A 19,964-nucleotide genomic window follows, 5' to 3' on the forward strand; every position below is an offset into this window, starting at 1 on the left:
TAATTGGTTATATTCATGTTTAATTAAGTAACTAAATCTGGGCAAATAAACAAAAGAACTATACCATTTCAGCACACATTTCTTCAGTATTTACTTTGAACTCCAGAAAAATCATATTGCAATGGTGTCCTTGGAAGTATTACAAACCTATTAATAGATTAATTTGTCAAATTATCTTCATTCCTAAATGACTGTGTCATGATATATAAATGAGGGATGAAAATATATTAAATCAACTTGTAGTAAAAGATAAAAATTATAGGAAATAATTTTAATTTCCTCTTTGAAAAAAAAGCAAGTTTTGAACTATTAAATAAATGGCAAAGACAATTTTAAATCTAGCAGTGTGAAAAAAGAAATTGTTCCTAAGGCTTTTATCTCTAGATAGAAACCAGAAGACTTGTTTACACTTTTTCGATGTGAAATTCTAATGAGTAATGATAACAGCTTCTGGGCAGATGACTCAAGCCTGTTAAGAAAGGCTGTGTCATACAGATAAAAAGGAAAGAGGACAACTATAATTAAGAAGTCCATTCTGATATCTGGTTTGAAGATCAGCAGTACTTATCTTTTGGTCTTTGGATCAATGATCCCAAGATAACTTGCCTACTGAGACTTACATGTGTTGTCAGACTAATTGGAGAAATTGGCACTGATGCCATAAATGGGATAGAACTATAGCACCTTTAAAATGTCAACACTTCTGTAGAGGAGGGTTTGGGTTAAAAAAGAAAAAAAAATCTCTCACATTAGACAAATCAGAAATATAACAATTCTATGGGTGATATGCTGCCCATTAAAGAAATATGGAAGAATGAGCAGTGTACAGGCTGTAGGATCGTGATTGCATCTCATAATTTTTCTGAGATTACTGTTTCATCTATAAAGAGAGAAAAGAGTACTTTCCTCTCAGGTTTGGAATGAGGATCACTTCCTTGACGATCACCAAAATTATAAATTGCTAATCAATCATTTTTTTTGTAGGTTACAAAGGTTTCTGCATACACAGTGTTATATAAGGCATTCTGACTTCATTCCAAAAGATTTTCTCAACTCCTTTATGGATGAGAATGGTCCGATGTGTATTCTTGAATATTGTGGCTAATTTTCCAGTAAGTAAAAGTTAGTAGATATGTTCTAGGGGCTCAAATGAGTAAAATTTGGAAAATGTAGAGATAAACATATATAAAGGATTTCTTTCCTTCACGATTTCTCAGAGCCTTTAATATGCTGATGTGTTTTGTGACTTTCCAAGGGTATGTGGGAAATAAAATCTGTTGGATCTCAAATATGTTTGACCACAGACTCTTTTATTCATGGACTATTTTGAGAGACTAATACGCAAAGAACACTTTGGGATGTGATGTTCTATTTTTCAGATGTCCTTGTCTTCAGAAGCAGCTGTCTTGTTTTGCAAAGTTTGTGATGAGGCACAAGGACAAAGAAGATAATCTGCCTCTTTTCAAATCCTGACATCCCCACTTACTCAACGTGTGACTTTCTCTTTAACCATAGGCTAATGTTATGTTTGTTTTGTTATGTTATGTATATTACATATGTTATGTTAAAGATATAAAGTTCTCAGAAAAGTGCCTGATATAAAAATGCTCAATACAAGTTACAAATGTGGGAGAGTTGGAGGGCTATAGGAAACAAAGACAATGCTCTTAAAGAGTACATGTAAATTATGGTTTTCTCAGGGTATATGCCCAGTAGTGGGATTGCTGGGTCATATGGTAGTTCTATTTTTAGTTTTTTAAGGAACCTCCATACTGTTCTCCATAGTGGCTGTATCAATTTACATTCCCACCAGCAGTGCAAGAGGGTTCCCTTTTCTCCACACCCTCTCCAACATTTATTGTTTGTAGATTTTTTTGATAATGGACATTCTGACCAGTGTGAGGTGATACTTCATGGTAGTTTTGATTTGCATTTCTCTAATAATTAGTGATGTTGAGCATCTTTTCTCTAATAATTAGTGATGTTGAGCATCTTTTCAACCAAAATTCAAAAAGAGACATGTACCACAATGTTCATTGCAGCACTATTTACAATGGCCAGGACATGGAACCAACCTAAATGTCCATTGACAGATGACTGGATAAAGAAGATGTGGCACACGTATACAATGGAATATTAGTCAGCCATGAAAAGAAAGTGAATTATTTGTAGTGAGGTGGATGGACATAGAGTCTGTCATACAGAGTGAACTAAGTCAGAAAGAGAAAAACAAATACCATATACAAACACATATATATGGAATCTAAAAAAAAAACAAAAGTACTGATGAACCTAGTGGCAGGGCAGGAATAAAGACATAGACATAGGGAATGGACTTGAGGACATGGAGGGTCGGGGGGAAGCTGGGGCGAAGTGAGAGTAGTATCGACATATACACACTACTGAATAAAATAGCTAATGGGAAGTATAATCATAGCACAGGGAGATCAGCTCGGTGCTTTGCGATGACCTAGAGAGGTGGGGTAGGGAGGGTGGGAGGAAGGCTCAAGGGGGAGGGGATATGGGGATATAGATATGGGTATGGCTGATTCACTTTGTTGTACAACAGAAACTAACACAGTATTGTGAAGCAATTATACTCCAATAAAGATCTGTTTAAAAAAAATAAAAAAGAAGAATACATGTAAAAATCTCACAGGCTCTGAATCCTAGCACAGAGGCAGTAGTTTGAAAGCCACCTGGGTCAGAGCTGATAGTGATAGAGCAGGATAATTAAATAGTTAGCTTAGAAACCCCATTAGGGGATTGTAGATAGAGAGGGAAATTTAGGGGGCTTTGGGAGACCACATTAAGCTTAATGATCACTCAAGAAAGTAATGGGAAAATCATGAAACAATGTAGGTTTGCTAGACTCATAAAGCAGAACAAGTCATTTAGCATCAAAGCCAGATATTGGCTTGCTTAACAACAAAATCAATCAATCAATCAATCAATCACTAATTATTAGAGAAATGCAAATCAAAACTACAATGAGGTGTCAGCTCACACCAGTTAGAATGGGCATCATCAGAAAATCTACAAACAACAAATGCTGGAGAGGGTGTGGAGAAAAGGGAACCCTCTTGCACTGTTGGTGGGAATGTATATTGATACAGTCACTATGGAGAACAGTATGGAGGTTCCTCAGAAAACTAAAAATAGAACTACCATACAACCCAGCAATCCCACTACTGGGCATATACCCTGAGAAAACCATAATTCAAAAAGAGTCATGTACCAAAATGTTCATTGCAGCTCTATTTACAATAGCCAGGACATGGAAGCAACCTAAGTGTCCATCATCAGATGAATGGATAAAGAAGATGTGGCACATATATACAATGGAATATTACTCAGCCATAAAAAGAAACGAAATTGAGTCATTTGTTGAGACGTGGATGGATCTAGAGACTGTCATAAAGAGTGAAGTAGGCCAGAAAGAGAAAAACAAATATCGTATATTAATGCATGTATGTGGAACCTAGAAAAATGGTACAGATGAACCAGTTTGCAGGGCAGAATTTGAGACACAGATGTAGAGAACAAACGTATGGACACCAAGGGGGGAAAACCGCAGTGGAGTGGGGATGGTGGTGTGCTGAATTGGGCGATTGGGATTGACATGTATACACTGATATGTATAAAATTGATGACTAATAAAAACCTGCAGTATAAAAAAGCAAACAAACAAACCAAAAAAACAACTAATACTAAACTTTCTTTGGGTTATTTGTATGGAAATATGTTAATATAAATGTTTCAGACATTACATGAAATTTCTAAAAATCTTATATGTTCTAGTATAATGTTATAAGACATAATTCTAGTTATTACTTTAAAATGTATATCTCAGAAAAAAAATAAATAAATAAAAAAACTAACTTGATTAGCAACAAAACCATGAAACAGAAGCACGAGACATGCCCCCAAAACAATAAAACAATTGTGGCATGAGACCTACATCCTGCCCAGTGAGCTCAGTAAGTTAATGACCCCCAAAACATGCTCTTTGACCCCTGGGACATGCTCTTTGCACAGTGCTCCAAAAACAATAAAACAATAGTGGAGAATAAGGCCTACAACCTGCCCAGTGGTATCAAGTTACTGACCCCCAGAACATGCTCTGTGCACACACAAAAACAATCATTTATGGAAAGGTGACATTTCAAAGTGAAAGACCCTCATTGTACTGAGACCTGAAGTAATTTTTCCAAAGTGCCATGAGAGTCCTGGCCTGACCATGTAGGGACAAGAAAACTCCCCTGCCCAACCTGGAGGAGGAGCCAAAGATGGAAACGTGAAGTCTACTCAAGAAAGACAAAGAAGGTATTCTCCTCCTCCTGCCTCTTCCTTTGATTATAAAAACATAACCCACTAAGTACTCGGGGCAGCTGCAACGTTTGCCTGCCCACTTGTAAACTTCACAAGCACCCTATTCTAAAAAAAAATCACTTCTTATCGATCACTTTGCCTCTCGCTGAATTCTTTCTGCACTGAGACACAAAGAACCTGAGTAAGTCCAGACACCAGGTGAGTGATTCTAATTAAAGGACCGTGAGTTCAAGTCCCAATCTGGGTTTTGGCTGGGTTCAAGTCCCAATCAAAGTTACATCAGTTTCAGACCTACTTGCGGACCTTGGAGAGGCAGGAGGCAGCTGAGAGCCCCCTGCCGGTGGAGACTCTGGCTGCAGCCATTTTGGGGATCTTGTTCTACCACACTGACACTGGGGCTGACAAATATCATTCTGGAATCTTGCCTCTAGCCTGTTAGTGCCAGGGGCTTGCCCCGCCCACCAGTGGCTCCACAGCAGTTGTACTCTGCCAGGCATTGTAACCAGCCACACTGGGAGCCTGTGCCACCCAACAGAACACCCACAGCGCTGCACAAGGCAGGGCCTTACAGCCAGCCAGGACAGGGGCCCGCCCCAATGACCAGGGTGCCCACAAAAGTCTGCCTGCTGCAACAGAAGGATTCATGCAGCCCACAGAGGGAACACCCCTGGGACATCTAGCTCTGGTGGCCAGAGGAGAGAAATGATATTTAGCAACCATTGACTAAGGGGCATTCTGGCTCCAGATTATATGCTCTTAATGACTATGTCATGCTCTCTTTATTGTAAGCACCTCCAAGTCCTTTTTATATAGTCAAACTATTAATACGTACACAAGTTTTGAGTCTGTGGAATAAACAGAACACAAAGGCAATAATTCCAGAGGGGAAAATTACTAGAAAGAGGAAGTGTCCAGATTCTTTCCATTATGTATCAAGGACTAAAAAACAATCCAAATGGAAAAAGAATTTTTTTCATAATAGCCATTCTTATAGGTGTGAGGTCATAATCTCATTGTGGTTTTGATTTGCCTTCCCCTGATGATTAGTAATGTTGAGCATCTTTTTTATATACCTGTTGGTCATTTGGATGTCTTCTTAGAGAAATGTCTATCAAGTCCTCTGCCCTTTTTAAAATTCGGTTATTTGATTTTTTGTTACTGAGTTATAGGAGTCTCATATACTTTGGTTATTAACCCTTTATCAGATATACGGATTGCAAATGTTTTCTCCCATGTTGATTGTTTCCTTTGTTGTGCATAGCTTTTTAGTTTGATGTAGTCCCACTTGTCAGTTTTTACTCGTTGCTGTGCTTTCGGTGTCATATCCAAGATATCATTTCCTTGACCAATGTCATGAAGTTTCCTCTTGTGATTTCTTCTAAGAATTTTGCAGTTTCAGCATTTTGTATTTACATTTTAAGCTAATTTGATTTTATTTTTGTGTATGGTATAAGATAAGGGTCCAATTTTATTCTTTCACATGCTGATATCAATTTTTCCCAACACCATTTATTGAAGAGTCTATCCTTCCCCATTGTTTATTTTGGCACTCTTGTTGAAGATTAGTTGACTGTATATGTGTGGATTTATTTCAAAAAAGCAAAAGATAACAAGAATTAGTGAGGAGGAGAAGAAATCGGAACACTCATACCTTATTGGTGGGAATGTTAATTGATGCAGCTGCTAGGAAGAACAGTATGGAGGTTTCTCAAAAAAAATAAAATAAAAACAGGACTCCCATATGATCCAGCAATTCTACTTCTAGGTATATATCCAAAAGAATTGACATCAAGAACTCAAAGGGATATTTTCATTCCTATGTTCATTGCAGCATAATTCACAATAGCCAGGTTATGGAAACAAACTGCATGTCCATCAAAGGAGGAATGAATAAAGAAAATGTGGTAATATACATACAGTGGAATCTTAGCCTTTAAGAAGGAGAAACCAGAGGGAGGAGATTTGGGGATATATGTGTATGTATAGCTGATTCACTTTGTTATAAAGCAGAAACTAACACACCATTGTGAAGCAATTATACTCCAATAAAGATGTTAAAAAAAAAGAAGAAGAAACCCTTGTCATATGTAACAACACAGAAGAACCAGAGGACATCATGCTAAGTGAAATAAGCCAGTTACAGAAGGACAAATGCAGCATGATTCCATTTATACGACATATTCAAAATAGTCAAACTCATAGTGGAAGGGAAAATGGTGGTTTGTGGGAACTGGGGTGAGGGAGAAGAGGGGAGTTGCTCTATAATGGGTATAGAGTATCAGTTGTACAAGGTGGATAAGTTTTAGAGATCTACTGTACAACATTGTGTATACAGTTAACAGTACTATTTTATGCACTTAAAATTTGTTAAGAGTAAGTTTCATTTAATTGTTCTTACCACAGTTTTTTAAAGTTACCATCTTTGTTAATTTTTATAAACTAGACTTGGGCAAAATTGTGGAGCAAACTAAGCTTGTCTCAATTTTTCATACAAAATACATAATGTTAACAGTATCCCTAGCCAACGGGATAACATGAACACCAACACCACGACTGAACTTCCTTCCTTAGGTAATGAACCCTACTATAGAATCCTCAAATTTAACTTCCCCAAGGCCCAATTTCTGCTAGATAATAAATTAACCCATGAATAATGAGTTCATGTGCTTCTCTTTCTGAGTCATATAGGTACTTTATCATTCAAAATATTGCTAGGGGTAAAAATTCTAGGATTGTAGATTAATTTTGAGGGTATTAAGTTTCCTTTGTCATCTATAATTCAACAGAGTGATTTGAGTCAGTAAATACTAAGTACCAAGTGATGGTAATACAGAGAAAAAAAAATATGAATCCTAACAGTAGCTGCCTGCTGAATGGGGGACAGATGAAACAAAATAAAGAGGCTAAAGAGTCAATGGATTCAGGTTTTATTAAAAAGCCTATTATTGTGATTATTTGATTAATGAAATATTTCAATGTAGACAAAAGAATTGTTTGACAAATGGTTTTTCCTCACCCAATTAAAATATTACAATCTTAGATTTGAAATGGATGCTGATGGTTGCTAGTGAGATTACTTTCCTCGTGATACAAGAATCTACTTTATATCATGTGACTTAAAACGGTAATGTATGTAGCCTTTGTTTAAATATTACTCATAATGGGATGAATTTTTAGGTAATTATTCAATATATGGAGATAAGAATGTATCTTCTTGATTTATCTACACATTTATTCTACTTTTGCACTCTGGAGTAAAAAGAGCTTATTTCTAGAGGGGAGCTTCAAGATGGCGGAAGAGTAAGACACGGAGATCAACTTCCTCCCCACAAATACATCAGAAATACATCTACACGTGGAACTGCTCCTACAGAACACCCACTGAACGCTGGCAGAAGACCTCAGACCTCCCAAAAGGCAAGAAACTCCCCACGTACTTGGGTAGGGCAAAAGAAAATAGAAAAAACAGAGACAAAAGAATAGGGACGGGACCTGCACCAGTGGGCAGGAGCTGTGAAGGAGGAAAGGTGTCCACACACTAGGAAGCCCCTTCGCGGGCGGAGACTGCGGGTGGCGGAGGGGGGGAGCTTCGGAACCACGGAGGAGAGCGCAGCCACAGGGGTGCGGAGGGCAAAGCGGAGAGATTCCCACACAGAGGAGCGGTGCCGACCAGCACTCACCAGCCCAAGACGCTTGTCTGCTCACCCGCTGGGGCGGGCGGGGCTGGGAGCTGAGGCTCGGGCTTCGGTCGGATCCCAGGGAGAGGACTGGGGTTGGCGGCGTGAACACAGCCTGAAGGGGTTAGCGCACCACAGCTAGCCGGGAGGGAGTCCGGGAAAAAGTCTGCAGCTGCCGAAGAGGCAAGAGACTTTTTCTTACCTCTGTTTCCTGGTGCGCGAGGAGAGGGGATTCAGAGCGCCGCCTAAACGAGCTCCAGAGACTGGTGCGAGCCGCGGCCATCAGCTCGAACCCCAGAGACGGGCAGGAGATGCTAAGGCTGCTGCTGCCGCCACCAAGAAGCCTGTGTGCGAGCACAGGTCACACCACCCCTCCCGGGATCCGGTGCAGCCCGCCACGGCCAGGCTCCCATGATCCAGGGACAACTTCCCCGGGAGAACGCACGGCGCGCCTCAGGCTGCTGCAACGTCACGACGCCTCTGCCGCCGCAGGCTCGCCCCGCCTCCTCCGTACCCCTCCCTCCCCCGGCCTGAGTGAGCCAGAGCCCCCGAAGCAGCGGCTTCTTTAACCCCGTTCTGTCTGGGAGGAGAACAGACGCCCTCAGGCAACCTATACACAGAGGTGGGGCCAAATCAAAATTTGAACCTCAGGAGGTGTGCGAACAAAGAAGAGAAAGGGAAATTTCTCCCAGCAGCCTCAGGAGCAGTGGATTAAATCTGCACAATCAACTTGATGTACCCTGCATCTGTGGAATACCTGAATAGACAACGAATCATCCCAAATTCAGGAGGTGGTCTTTGGGAGCAGGATATATATATATATTTTTTCCCTTTTTCTCTTTTTGTGAGTGAGTATGTGTATGCTTCTGTGTGTGATTTTGTCTGTATAGCTTTGTTTTTACCATTTGTCCTAGGGTTCTGTCTGTCCGTTGTTTTGTTTGTTTGTTTTTTATTACTTAAAATTTTTTTCTTAATAATTATTTTTTTATTTTTTACTTTAATAACTTTATTTTATTTTATTTTACTTTATTTTATTTTATTTTATCTTCTTCCTTTCTCTCTTTTTTTTCTCCCTTTTATTCTGAGCTGTGTGGAGGACAGGCTCCTAGTGCTCCAGCCAGGCGTCAGGGCTGTGCCTCTGAGGTGGGAGAGCCACGTTCAGGACACTGGTCCACAAGAGACCTCCCAGCTCCACGTAATACCAAACGGCGAAAATCTCCCAGAGATCTCCATCTCAACGCCAGGACCCAGCTTCACTCAACGACCAGCAAGCTACAGTGCTGGACACCCTATGCCAAACAACTAGCAAGACAGGAACACAACCCCACCCATTAGCAGAGAGGCTGCCTAAAATCATAATAAGGCCACAGACACCCCAAAACACACCACCAGACATGGACCTCTCCACTAGAAAGACAAGATCCAGCCTCATCCACCAGAACACAGGCACTAGTCCCCACCACCAGGAAGCCTACACAACCCACGGAACCAACCTTAGCCACTGGGGACAGACACAAAAAACAATGGAAACTACAAACCTGCAGCCTGCGAAAAGGAGACCCCAAACAGAGTAAGTTAAGCAAAATGAGAAGACAGAGAAACACACAGCAGATGAAGGAGCAGGGTCAAAACACACCAGACCTAACAAATGAAGAGGAAATACGAAGCCTACCTGAAAAAGAATTCAGAATAATGATAGTAAAGATGATCCAAAATCTTGGAAATAGAATGGAGAAAATACAAGAAACGTTTAACAAGGACCTAGAAGAACTAAAGAGCAAACAAACGGTGATAAACAGCACAGTAAATGACATTAAAAATTCTCTAGAAGGGATCAATAGCAGAATAACTGAGGCAGAAGAATGGGTAAGTGACCTGGAAGACAAAATAGTGGAAATAACTACTGCAGAGCAGAATAAAGAAAAAAGAATGAAAAGAACTGAAGACAGTCTCAGAGACCTCTGGGACAACATTAAACGCACCAACATTCGAATTATAGGGGTCCCAGAAGAAGAAGAGAAGAAGAAAAGGACTGAGAAAATATTTGAAGAGATTATAGTTGAAAATTTCCCTAATATGGGAAAGGAAATAGTTAATCAAGTCCAGGAAGCACGGAGAGTCCCATACAGGATAAATCCACGGAGAAACATGCCAAGACACATGTTAATCAAACTATCTAAAATTAAATACAAAGAAAAAATATTAAAAGCAGCAAGGGAAAAACAACAAATAACACATAAGGGAATCCCCATAAGGTTAACAGCTGATCTTTCAGCAGAAACTCTGCCAGCCAGAAGGGTGTGGCAGGACATATTTAAAGTGAGGAAGGAGAAAAATCTACAACCAATATTACTCAGCCATAAAAAGGAACAAAACTCAGTTATCTGTAGTGAGGTGGATGGACCTAGGGACTGTCATACAGAGTGAAGTAAGTCCGAAAGAAAAAAACAAATACCGTATGCTATCACATATATATGGAATCTAAAAAAAAAAAAAAAAAAGGTTATGAAGAACCTAGGGGCAAGACAGGAATAAAGATGCAGACCTACTAGCGAATGGACTTGAGGATACGGGGAGAGGGAAGGGTCAGCTGGGACAAAGTGAGAGAGTAGCATGGACATATATACACTACCAAACGTAAAATAGATAGCTAGTGGGAAGCAACCGCATAGCACAGGGAGATCAGCTCGGTGCTTTGTGACCACCTAGAGGGGTGGGATAGGGAGGGTGGGAGGGAGGGAGATGCAAGAGGGAAGAGATATGGGAACATATGTATATGTATAACTGATTCACTTTGTTATAAAGCAGAAACTAACACACCATTGTAAAGCAATTATACTCCAATAAAGATGTTTAAAAAAAAAGAGCTTATTTCTTATTTCACATGACAGCTTTTAAAATCCTTCTACACTTTGATGTTGGGATCAATGATTTTAAGACAACTTGAACAGCAAGGCTACATGTGTTGTCAAGTAGTCAGAAAAATAGTTATCAGTGCATTGAATACTAATGAACTTGAACAATGTAAGAAAATTAAGACTGAGATGATACCTTTCCCTCACCAACAGTCTTCTCTTTTCTTTGCTAAGCACCTCTGATTCCAACAACTTTTATTTATATGACACAGTTCGCAGTGCTCTTACCACTCTCTATCACGTCCCTGATTCCAATATTTAGTGCAGTTTTTTAGTAATCTTATTAAAGTGTGCTATGCAGACACACAGGTGTGGTCAGTCTTACACAAAAGCGAATGATCCAGATTGTCTCCTTGTCATGTGAAGTTTATTGTCTTATAACGAGATGATAACTAAGATAACTTTTTTACTTGAACTTTTTACCAACCTGGTTAATGTATTTTGAAACTAGTCAATTTATTCTTTCATCCTGGATGGAAGATTTTATATTGGTTCAGGTTTATATATACAATTGTACTGCTCATTTCATATTAATTTTCTATTTGGTAAAAATACTACTGATACTAATTATTTCATTCAATTCATTGGCTAATATTAACAACTCAATTTTATCTACAAGTTTTAGTCATATTTTTGTGTTATCATCTAAGTTAAACATTTATTAAATATCATAACACCATTTGACTCTTCTCTATTATCTTTTCTCTAGCTTGACCTCACTCTAATAATCAACTTCTTGAAATTTAATCACACAGATAGTTATAATTATACCCACTTATCATCAAGCTGTTGTTATTCAAGCATCCTCTCAAGGATAATATGAGAAATTGTGCCCAGTGACCTACTGAAATCAAGATACAACAAAACTATATTATTTTCCTGAAATCTAAAACAAATCTTTGAAATATAAAACTAATTTACTGTAAGCCAGAGAGAGATGCATCAAAGGTTAGAACACTCAGGGCTTCCAAAAATAAAGAAATAAATAAATAGACAAAAAAGACATTATTTTGGCATAAACTGATTTCTTCAAATTTGTCTCTAGACCTCACCCTGTGATTTAATGTACCTTATTCTATCATGGTTCTTGATATTTGGCCTTACTAACCTCACTTAATTGGTTTCCTTGTTTTCCCCCCCAACATTATCAGATTTCATTTTCTTCCTACTACTGGTTCTTTAATCATGCCTACAGATCTAGTTTCATGATTTGTCTTCCATGACGGCCTTCTAGTAAAACACTATCCTTTAGACTGACTCCAAATACAAAACTACGTCCCACTTCCAGATTCTGATAACCTTTCCAAAACTTGTTCTTGCTGAATTCTAAACTTTCATGGTTATGATAACATACGTTATACGTATTTATTTATTTAATATTTATTTATTTATTTATTTATTTATTTATTTATTTGTCTGTGTCGGTTCTTTATTGCAGCATGTGGGATCTTCCTTGCGGCATGTGGGATTTTTCATTGAGGCTCTCATTGTGGCACACGGGCTCTTCGTTGCTGCACATGGGCTTCTCTCTAGTTGTGGCGTGTGGGTTTTCTCTCTCTAGTTGTGGCACGGGCTCCAGAGCATGTAGGCTCTGTAGTTTGCAGCACATAGGCTCTCTAGTTGAGATGCACGAGCTCAGTGGTTGTGGCGCACCGGCTTTGTTGTCCTGCGGCATGTGGGATCTTTGTTCCCCCACCAGGGATTGAACCCACGTCACCTGCATTGGAAGGCAGATTCTTTACCACTGGACCACCAGGGAATTCCCAACATTTGTTGTATTTAAATTCTTATTTTGATGTAATTCAAAAATGGCCTTAAAATGCTAACTCAAATACATATACATTGGCACAATATCAGAATTCTTGACATTTCAGGCAGATATTGGTATAGGTATCTTTTGGCAAGAATGATTATCTTATTTAATATGGTGTCAACTTTTGTCAGTACTGCTGATTAAGAAATTCTACCCTCACTTCTACCCACTCCTGAAACATTCACCTGACTATTTCACTTTAATATTTTTTTGGAATTTTGAGATAATTTTTATTTAAGAAAGAGTGGGGTCCAAATGACTTTTGTCTGTGAATTCTTTCAGAGCCAATAATTCCTATTTTATCCATTTCTGTTTATTTCCATAGACTAACCCATAATATAAAAGTTTTTAGCTAATATTTATTTTTCTAAATTAATGCATTAAAAACATACATAATTTAAGCCAATGAACCTATTCCCAAAGATGTTTGTGAGAACTACTAGATAATAAAGATGGGAGGAAATTATTTTAGAAATCATTGAAATAATCATTCTTAAACTTCTATGTTCATCAGAATCATCTATGATGTATGCTTAAAATATAAATTACTGGACCTCTCAAATAAAAATTATTAAAAGATAATCTCAAGGAATAATCAGATTTTTTTATAGTTCCCAAGTGATATCTATCTACTGTTCACCAAAATTTGTGCTAGAGTGAACACAAATTTTTTGTTCTGTTTATAAAAGCAATAAACATAAAGAAGTTAGAGTTGAATTAAGGGTGCTCTGATTTATAAAGAACTGGAAAGAAAAGAAGGCAAGCACATTGGTAGAGAGCTTTAGTTACAGTTTAAAAACTGGGGTCAGGATATATTCTGTGGACTCAAAAGAACATGTTGGAGACATTTTGGAGACTGAAATAAAAGGTATGAAAATTAGTTACTTCTACAGCTAAGTTTATTTTAGTGGAGGGATAAATAAGCTGAATATGAGGAGATTTGTAACAAAGCTATTTAGATGAATTGCTTTAATTATTTTAACAAATGGAAAACGTAACTGCTAGACAATATGAAACAATCATTTTAAAGAAAGAGACAACCATGAATTGCAACAAAATGTCTTATAAGTTGGGAACTTGAAACTGTATCTTGATCAATGTTACACTCTTTGTTGTTCTACTCACTCCACTACTTTGCCGAAAGTTTTCAAAGGTCTGCTAAATACTTCCCATAACAAGGAGCTCTTGACGTTCTGAAGAGAATGGGATTAGGGCAAATCTGATTTTTAGAAAGTCAATTTTCCATTTGTTCTGTTTTCTTTAGACTTCACATCTTATTTTTTTCTTTTTTCTTAATGTCAGTAGTATTCTTCACAGTATTTTACTTTAAAAAATTGCCTCTCTGTATATTCCTTTTGAGGAAGGTCCGAAGAGTGGAAAAATTGATATATCTCACAAAAATCTTAAACCTTTGCACCTTACATTTTTCTCATTCTAATAATAGTTTCCATTTTGCATGTAACAATTAGATGCAATCTTCACCTTACAAGGCATTTACAATATTCTCCAGAGCTCTGTGGTATGACGATTTCTTTTGTTAATTATATTTTATATTATTCTTAATTGTCAATATGTTTTGTGTTCATCTGGCAATTCTAATTTTTTCTTTATCTTATCTTATTATGTTTTCCCAACATTTCATTTTAAAAACATTTCAAAATTACAGCAAAGTTAAAAGAATTTATCAGTGAACACCCATATACCCACTACTTAGATCCTACTATTAATATGCCTATCTATCAGTCCATTTTGGTTTTGGATGCATTTAAAGGTAAATTGCAGACATTAGCAAACCTCCCCCTAAAAACTACAGCATTTATATCATTTAGTACTCAATATTTATTTTACGTCTTTTGAAATAAAATGAAATGCAAAAATATTAAGTGTACATTGCCTAACTTTAGGCAAATGATTTCACCTGTGTAGCCAAATCCCCTATGAAGATATAAAATATTACCATTGTCCCTGAAAGTATCCTCATGCCACTTCCAAATCAATTCCAATCCCAACTTTCCAGTGACAGCTACTGTTATGCTATTTTGGCCCATTCTAAAATTTCATGTAAAGAAAATTATATGATATATTCTATTTTGTAAAGCTTCTTACCATGTAATATTCCAGTGCATTTTAATTATGCTGTGTAGCTTTTACTATAAGAATACATATACATAGAAATTTCATTAAACCTCATTATATTCCATTGCTAAGACTTCGCTTATTAAGAAAAAAACTTAAAAAAAAACACAAAATACTAAAATTACATGTGCTGTAAAAAATTAGGGGATAATATTTTTATTATATGATAAAAATGATACAAGAAAAATAATCTGAATTTGAATTTCAAGTCAAGATTAGGTGACACTTCATTTCCCAAGTTTTTAATTTTATTGTGCATAATCTTAATTATCAAGAATATAGTATCAAATCAGTCTGACTTTTTCTCTACAGCCAAAAGCATTTAATGATAATGCCAGTATTAACACCCATGAACATTTTGAGATTTAGTTGAAATGTCATGTAATATATTTTCATTAGAATACATGTAGTTTATATACAATGGAATATTACTCATCCATAAAAAGGAATGATATTGAGTTATTTGTAACGAGGTGGACGGACCTAGATTCTGTCATACAGAGTAAAGTAAGTCAGAAAGAGAAAAACAAATGCCGTTTGCTAACACATATACATGGAATCTAAAAAAATGGTACTGATGAGCCTAGTGCAGGGCAGGAATAAAGACACAAACATAGATAATGGACTTGAGGACACGAAGGGGGAAGGGGAAGTTGGGACGAAGTGAGAGAGTAACATTGGCATATATGCACTACCAAATGTAAAATGGATGGCTAGTGGGAAGCAGCTGCATAGCACGGGGAGATCAGCTCGATGCTTTGTGATGACCTACAGGGGTGGGATAAGGAGGGTGGGAGGGAGACTCAAGAGGGAGGGGATATGGGGATATATGTATACATACAGCTGATTCACTTTGTTGTACATCAGAAACTAGCACAACATTGTAAAGCACTTATACTCCAGTAAAGATGTAAATAAATAAATAAATAAATAAATAAATAAAATACCCCCCTCCCCCCCACACACACAATACCTGTAGTTATACAAGGGCGTTTAAAGTTTGATTGATTACATTAATGATATTTTGAACAGTCCCAACATATTAACTACTCAAAATAATGTTAACATATTAAAATTTCTTTGTAACATATAAATGTATTATGATTATGAGCATATTGAAATGAAATGATATGAAAGTGTTAGAAAGAGACACCACTAGTCACACACTGTGGATATAAAATAGGCTTTACTGGGGGAAAATTTACATAAAGCTTAAGTAGAAAAACATCACAGTCTCAAAAGTTTAACCCTGAGCCTGCAGTTAAGGCTGAGTATATACGGACTATATCCACCATGGCTAACTTCTCAGCAGAGAAGCCCCCATTCCTATAATAATTACATATTTATTGAGTCAACTAGTAGGAAACAGCTATACAAACATGAAAAAATAGAAGTGCTCTGGTTGAGAAGGTGACCAGATAAAAAGGAGAAACATCCAACAGCAGTTACAGGTATCAGCCTATTCTTGTATTGTGCCAGGTCAGACCCGCTGAGTCAGCCTTTTACTAACCTACCAAAGAGGGGAGGAAATCAGCCTCCAGGACAATCCAGATCCACCTCTCCTTACCTCAGTGTTTGTGGAACGATTTCATTTTTTTCCCCCTTCACCTGTGTTTTACTTCAGGTTACAGAGATAGTTGAGACACTTTCTGGGATACAAACATAAATAAGGCCTCACACAACTGGACCAGATGGGAAGTGACATATCCAACATTGTAAGGAAGTTAACTTATGAGATATTGCCTTGGAAAATTAAAGAAGGTTGATTGGATCTTTTCCTCCATATCTATAAAGAAAAGAGAGAGAGATTTATCACCTTCCTCTGGTCTCCTACCATTTCCCTGGACTGGATATCATGCCCACGCATGGAAGAGATAGACTGTCCCTGTTCCATTTTTGGAGTGATGTGTTCCATAGAAACCCAATAACTGTCTTTTTGTCACCATGAATAACATCTGGAGGCAGAATACTGTGGTTGTGGAATCACCTGAAGCAAAGTCTGTGTCCTTGTTTATGTTTATCCTGGTGTCCACCATCTGAGCAATATTATCTATCTATCTGCTGAGGTCAAACAAGGTACAGTAAGTCCCCTTCATATGAACCTTCAGGTTGTGAACTTCCAAAGATGCGAACGTGAGTTCCATCAACGTCAGGCGTGAGTGAAATTGCAGCTCGCCCTCTATGTCCTGTTGCTGATGATCCTTCAGCTCTACCATCTCCCACTTCCTCTCCCTCCTCTAGTCAGTAACTCTTCTTGCCCATTCACTCGATGCCAGCCCCTGTATGCCAGCTGTTGTACTGTACTACTGTACTTTTCAAGGTACTATACTGTAAGATTAAATTTTTTTCTTTATTTTTTTGTGTTTGTTTAGTTTTCATATATTATTGTGTGAAAAGTATTATAAACTTTTCACACAATAAAAAAAGTATTATTAAAATATATTACAGTACAGTACTATATAGCTGATTGTGTTAGTTGGGTACCTAGGCTAACTTTGTTGGAATCATGAACAAATTGGACTTACGAATGCACTCTCAGAATGGAACTCGTTTGTATGTAGGGGACTTACTGTACTCTAAAGTAGGAGGATCACTTTGGTACTTACTATTTCCTCTCACAGTCTCTTTGTTTTCCTGGCTCTTGGATGTATAGAGAATCAGCTAAGCATGTATGTTCATGTGTAACTTTATATAGCTGACTAGAGTTGGACCAGTTGTTCCTATAGTGGTTATCACTGAGAAGACTCACAGAGCAGCAGTTACATAAGTCAGGAAAATTTCATATTGGTCCTTCTAATTCTTTTTGGCGGTTCGATTACTATAACAGCTTACAACACGGATTTAGTGGGCTACAGCAGAGAAGATAGCTAACATGTTTAAATGGCTTTGTAAGTCCAGATGGTTTTCTTTATATGTGTCACTTCATACAGGCATTTACAAGAATAATATGAAGATCAAATTCATGAATAAGTTGTGCATGTGTTTCCAGAGGATGGTAACCAAATACTTAAGCTAGGTAGTCCTGAGTAGACCAACAGTCTTATGCAAATAGGCCATTAGTAACACCTCTTTCTACCCACCGCCTCTTCTCAAAATGAATAAAGATATATATCAGTCATTTTAAGGGATGTATAGTGTATAGCTGTGGTTCTCAACTGGGGTGATTTTTCCTGCAAGGGACATGTGCAACATCTGGAGATATTTTGATTGTCACAATTGGAGGTGGTAGACGATGTTATCAGTACCTGGTAAGTAGAGGCCAGGGATACTACTGAACATACTACAATGCCCATGATAGTCCCCAAAAGAAATTATCTGATCCAAAATGTCTACAGTCCAACACTGAGTAATTCTACCTTATCTTTAGAAATAGTATTAGAAGAAAACGCATTTAATAGATTGGGGCATCAACAATTTATCATTAGGATGAGTAACTATAATATTCTATTAGTTTTATCATAACTTTAGAGGTGGGATGTTTTATCAGTCAACCATACTATCAGTTAGGTGTCAAGTGTTTTAAGTAGTGCTCCATTGATTCAATTATTATTATTATTATTATTCAAAGGTTTCCCAATGTATAATTGGAAGCAGCTATCTCTTTACAGTGTCCAGTTAATTAGAGTTATAGTTTACATTTCACAGTGGAACTATCTGAAACTTGCCCCACTTTATGGTAATTTAATTTTGAAAGGACCTGCTGCATAATAAGAATATTTAAGTCATAACTTTTCTTTCAGTGAAATGATTTTTCTCAATTAGGGCTTAGTAATAGGCTGGCAGTAATTGCTCAGAAGCAATCCAAAGATCCAGGAATCTCAGAAAACACAAAATAGGTTAATTAAAAATAAAATCATACCAAATTACACTTTTCTTAAACTGCTAAAAACTATAGGTTAAAAGAAATCTCAAAAACAACCCAAGATAAAAAGTCACATCATGTGCAGAAGATCAAAGGAAAAACTAACAGTTGACTTAGAAACAATGGACAAAAGAAAATGGCCAGCACCTTCAAAATGCTGAAAGAAAAGAGAAAAACAAAAACTACCGATGCAGAGTTCTCTAGTCAGTGACTATATACTTCAAAATGAAAATGAAGAAAAAGGAATTTTGAGATAAATGAAATTTTATGCTAACTGCAAAAGATGAATTTCAAACATAAGATCATAAGTTGATTGAGAATGAGAAGATGGAAAAGATAAAATGCACAACACAAATTATAAAAAAGCTGGAGTGGCTGTATTGATATCAGACAAAAATAGAATATGAGGCAAAGAGTATAATGAATGATAAAGAGGAACATATCATTCTCATAAAAAGATCAATTCATCAAATAGGCATAACAATCCTAAATGTATACAGATTGGACAACAGCATTTCAAAAAAAAAAAAAAAAATTAAAGCAGAAATTGACAGAACTAAATGGGGAAAGAGATTCAAGACATTTATAGATGGAAGTTTAAAATCTTCTCTTTCAAAAAATCAGGAAGGAGAGAAATTTGAATACTATCTATCCACTTAACCTAATTGACATTTAGAGTCTTCCCTCAACAAATTTCAAATGCTTGAAGTCATACAAAGTATGCTCTCTAACCACAATGAATGAAATTAGTAAACAGTAGCAATGAGCTACCTAGAAAATCCCCAAAGGATTTAAATTGAACAACAGCCCTCTCATTAACTCATGGATCACAGAAGAAAACACAAAGGAAATTAAAAGATACTCATAACTGAATGCTTATGAAAATAAAACTGAATTTTGTGGGAGAAGCTAAAGAAGTACCTACATTTATTTCTTTTTATGTTTATATGAGAAATAAAGCATCAGAATCTTCCCAGGGGTAGGCGTCACTGTAACAGTTTGCCAAGCATCCACAAGCACATCACATTGTACTTGGGTTTGTCCATGATTTTGATGACCTGTCACTGATGAGCTCAGGAGAGTAAAGTTATATAACAGGCTTGTTAATTAAAGGCAAACTGATTTTGGTTTTATTCACAGAGTAATACAATAAACAAAGCATTAGCAATGTCCAGGGCTACAAACCCAAGTGCCTGTTATTACAGCAACACTATTCTGATATCCAGCTG

At 37.1% G+C, this 19,964-nt stretch overlaps 2 long non-coding RNA genes across 2 annotated transcripts in view; both read right to left on the bottom strand.

Moving 5' to 3' along the window:
- Window positions 1-19,964, bottom strand: part of LOC309659159 — a 1,097,080-nt gene that overhangs the window by 796,373 nt on the left and 280,743 nt on the right. The gene's annotated exons all lie outside the window — the stretch shown is intronic.
- Window positions 10,402-19,964, bottom strand: part of LOC309659167 — a 90,941-nt gene continuing 81,378 nt past the window's right edge. Inside the window, exon 2 of the long non-coding RNA XR_014262648.1 lies at window positions 10,402-10,876. This is a non-coding gene — a long non-coding RNA (uncharacterized lncRNA). The remainder of the gene's footprint in view (window positions 10,877-19,964) is intronic.

Source organism: Balaenoptera physalus (assembly GCF_965194825.1).
Source record: "Balaenoptera physalus genome assembly, chromosome: 4".
In the NCBI taxonomy this organism is placed as follows: Eukaryota; Metazoa; Chordata; class Mammalia; order Artiodactyla; family Balaenopteridae; genus Balaenoptera; species Balaenoptera physalus.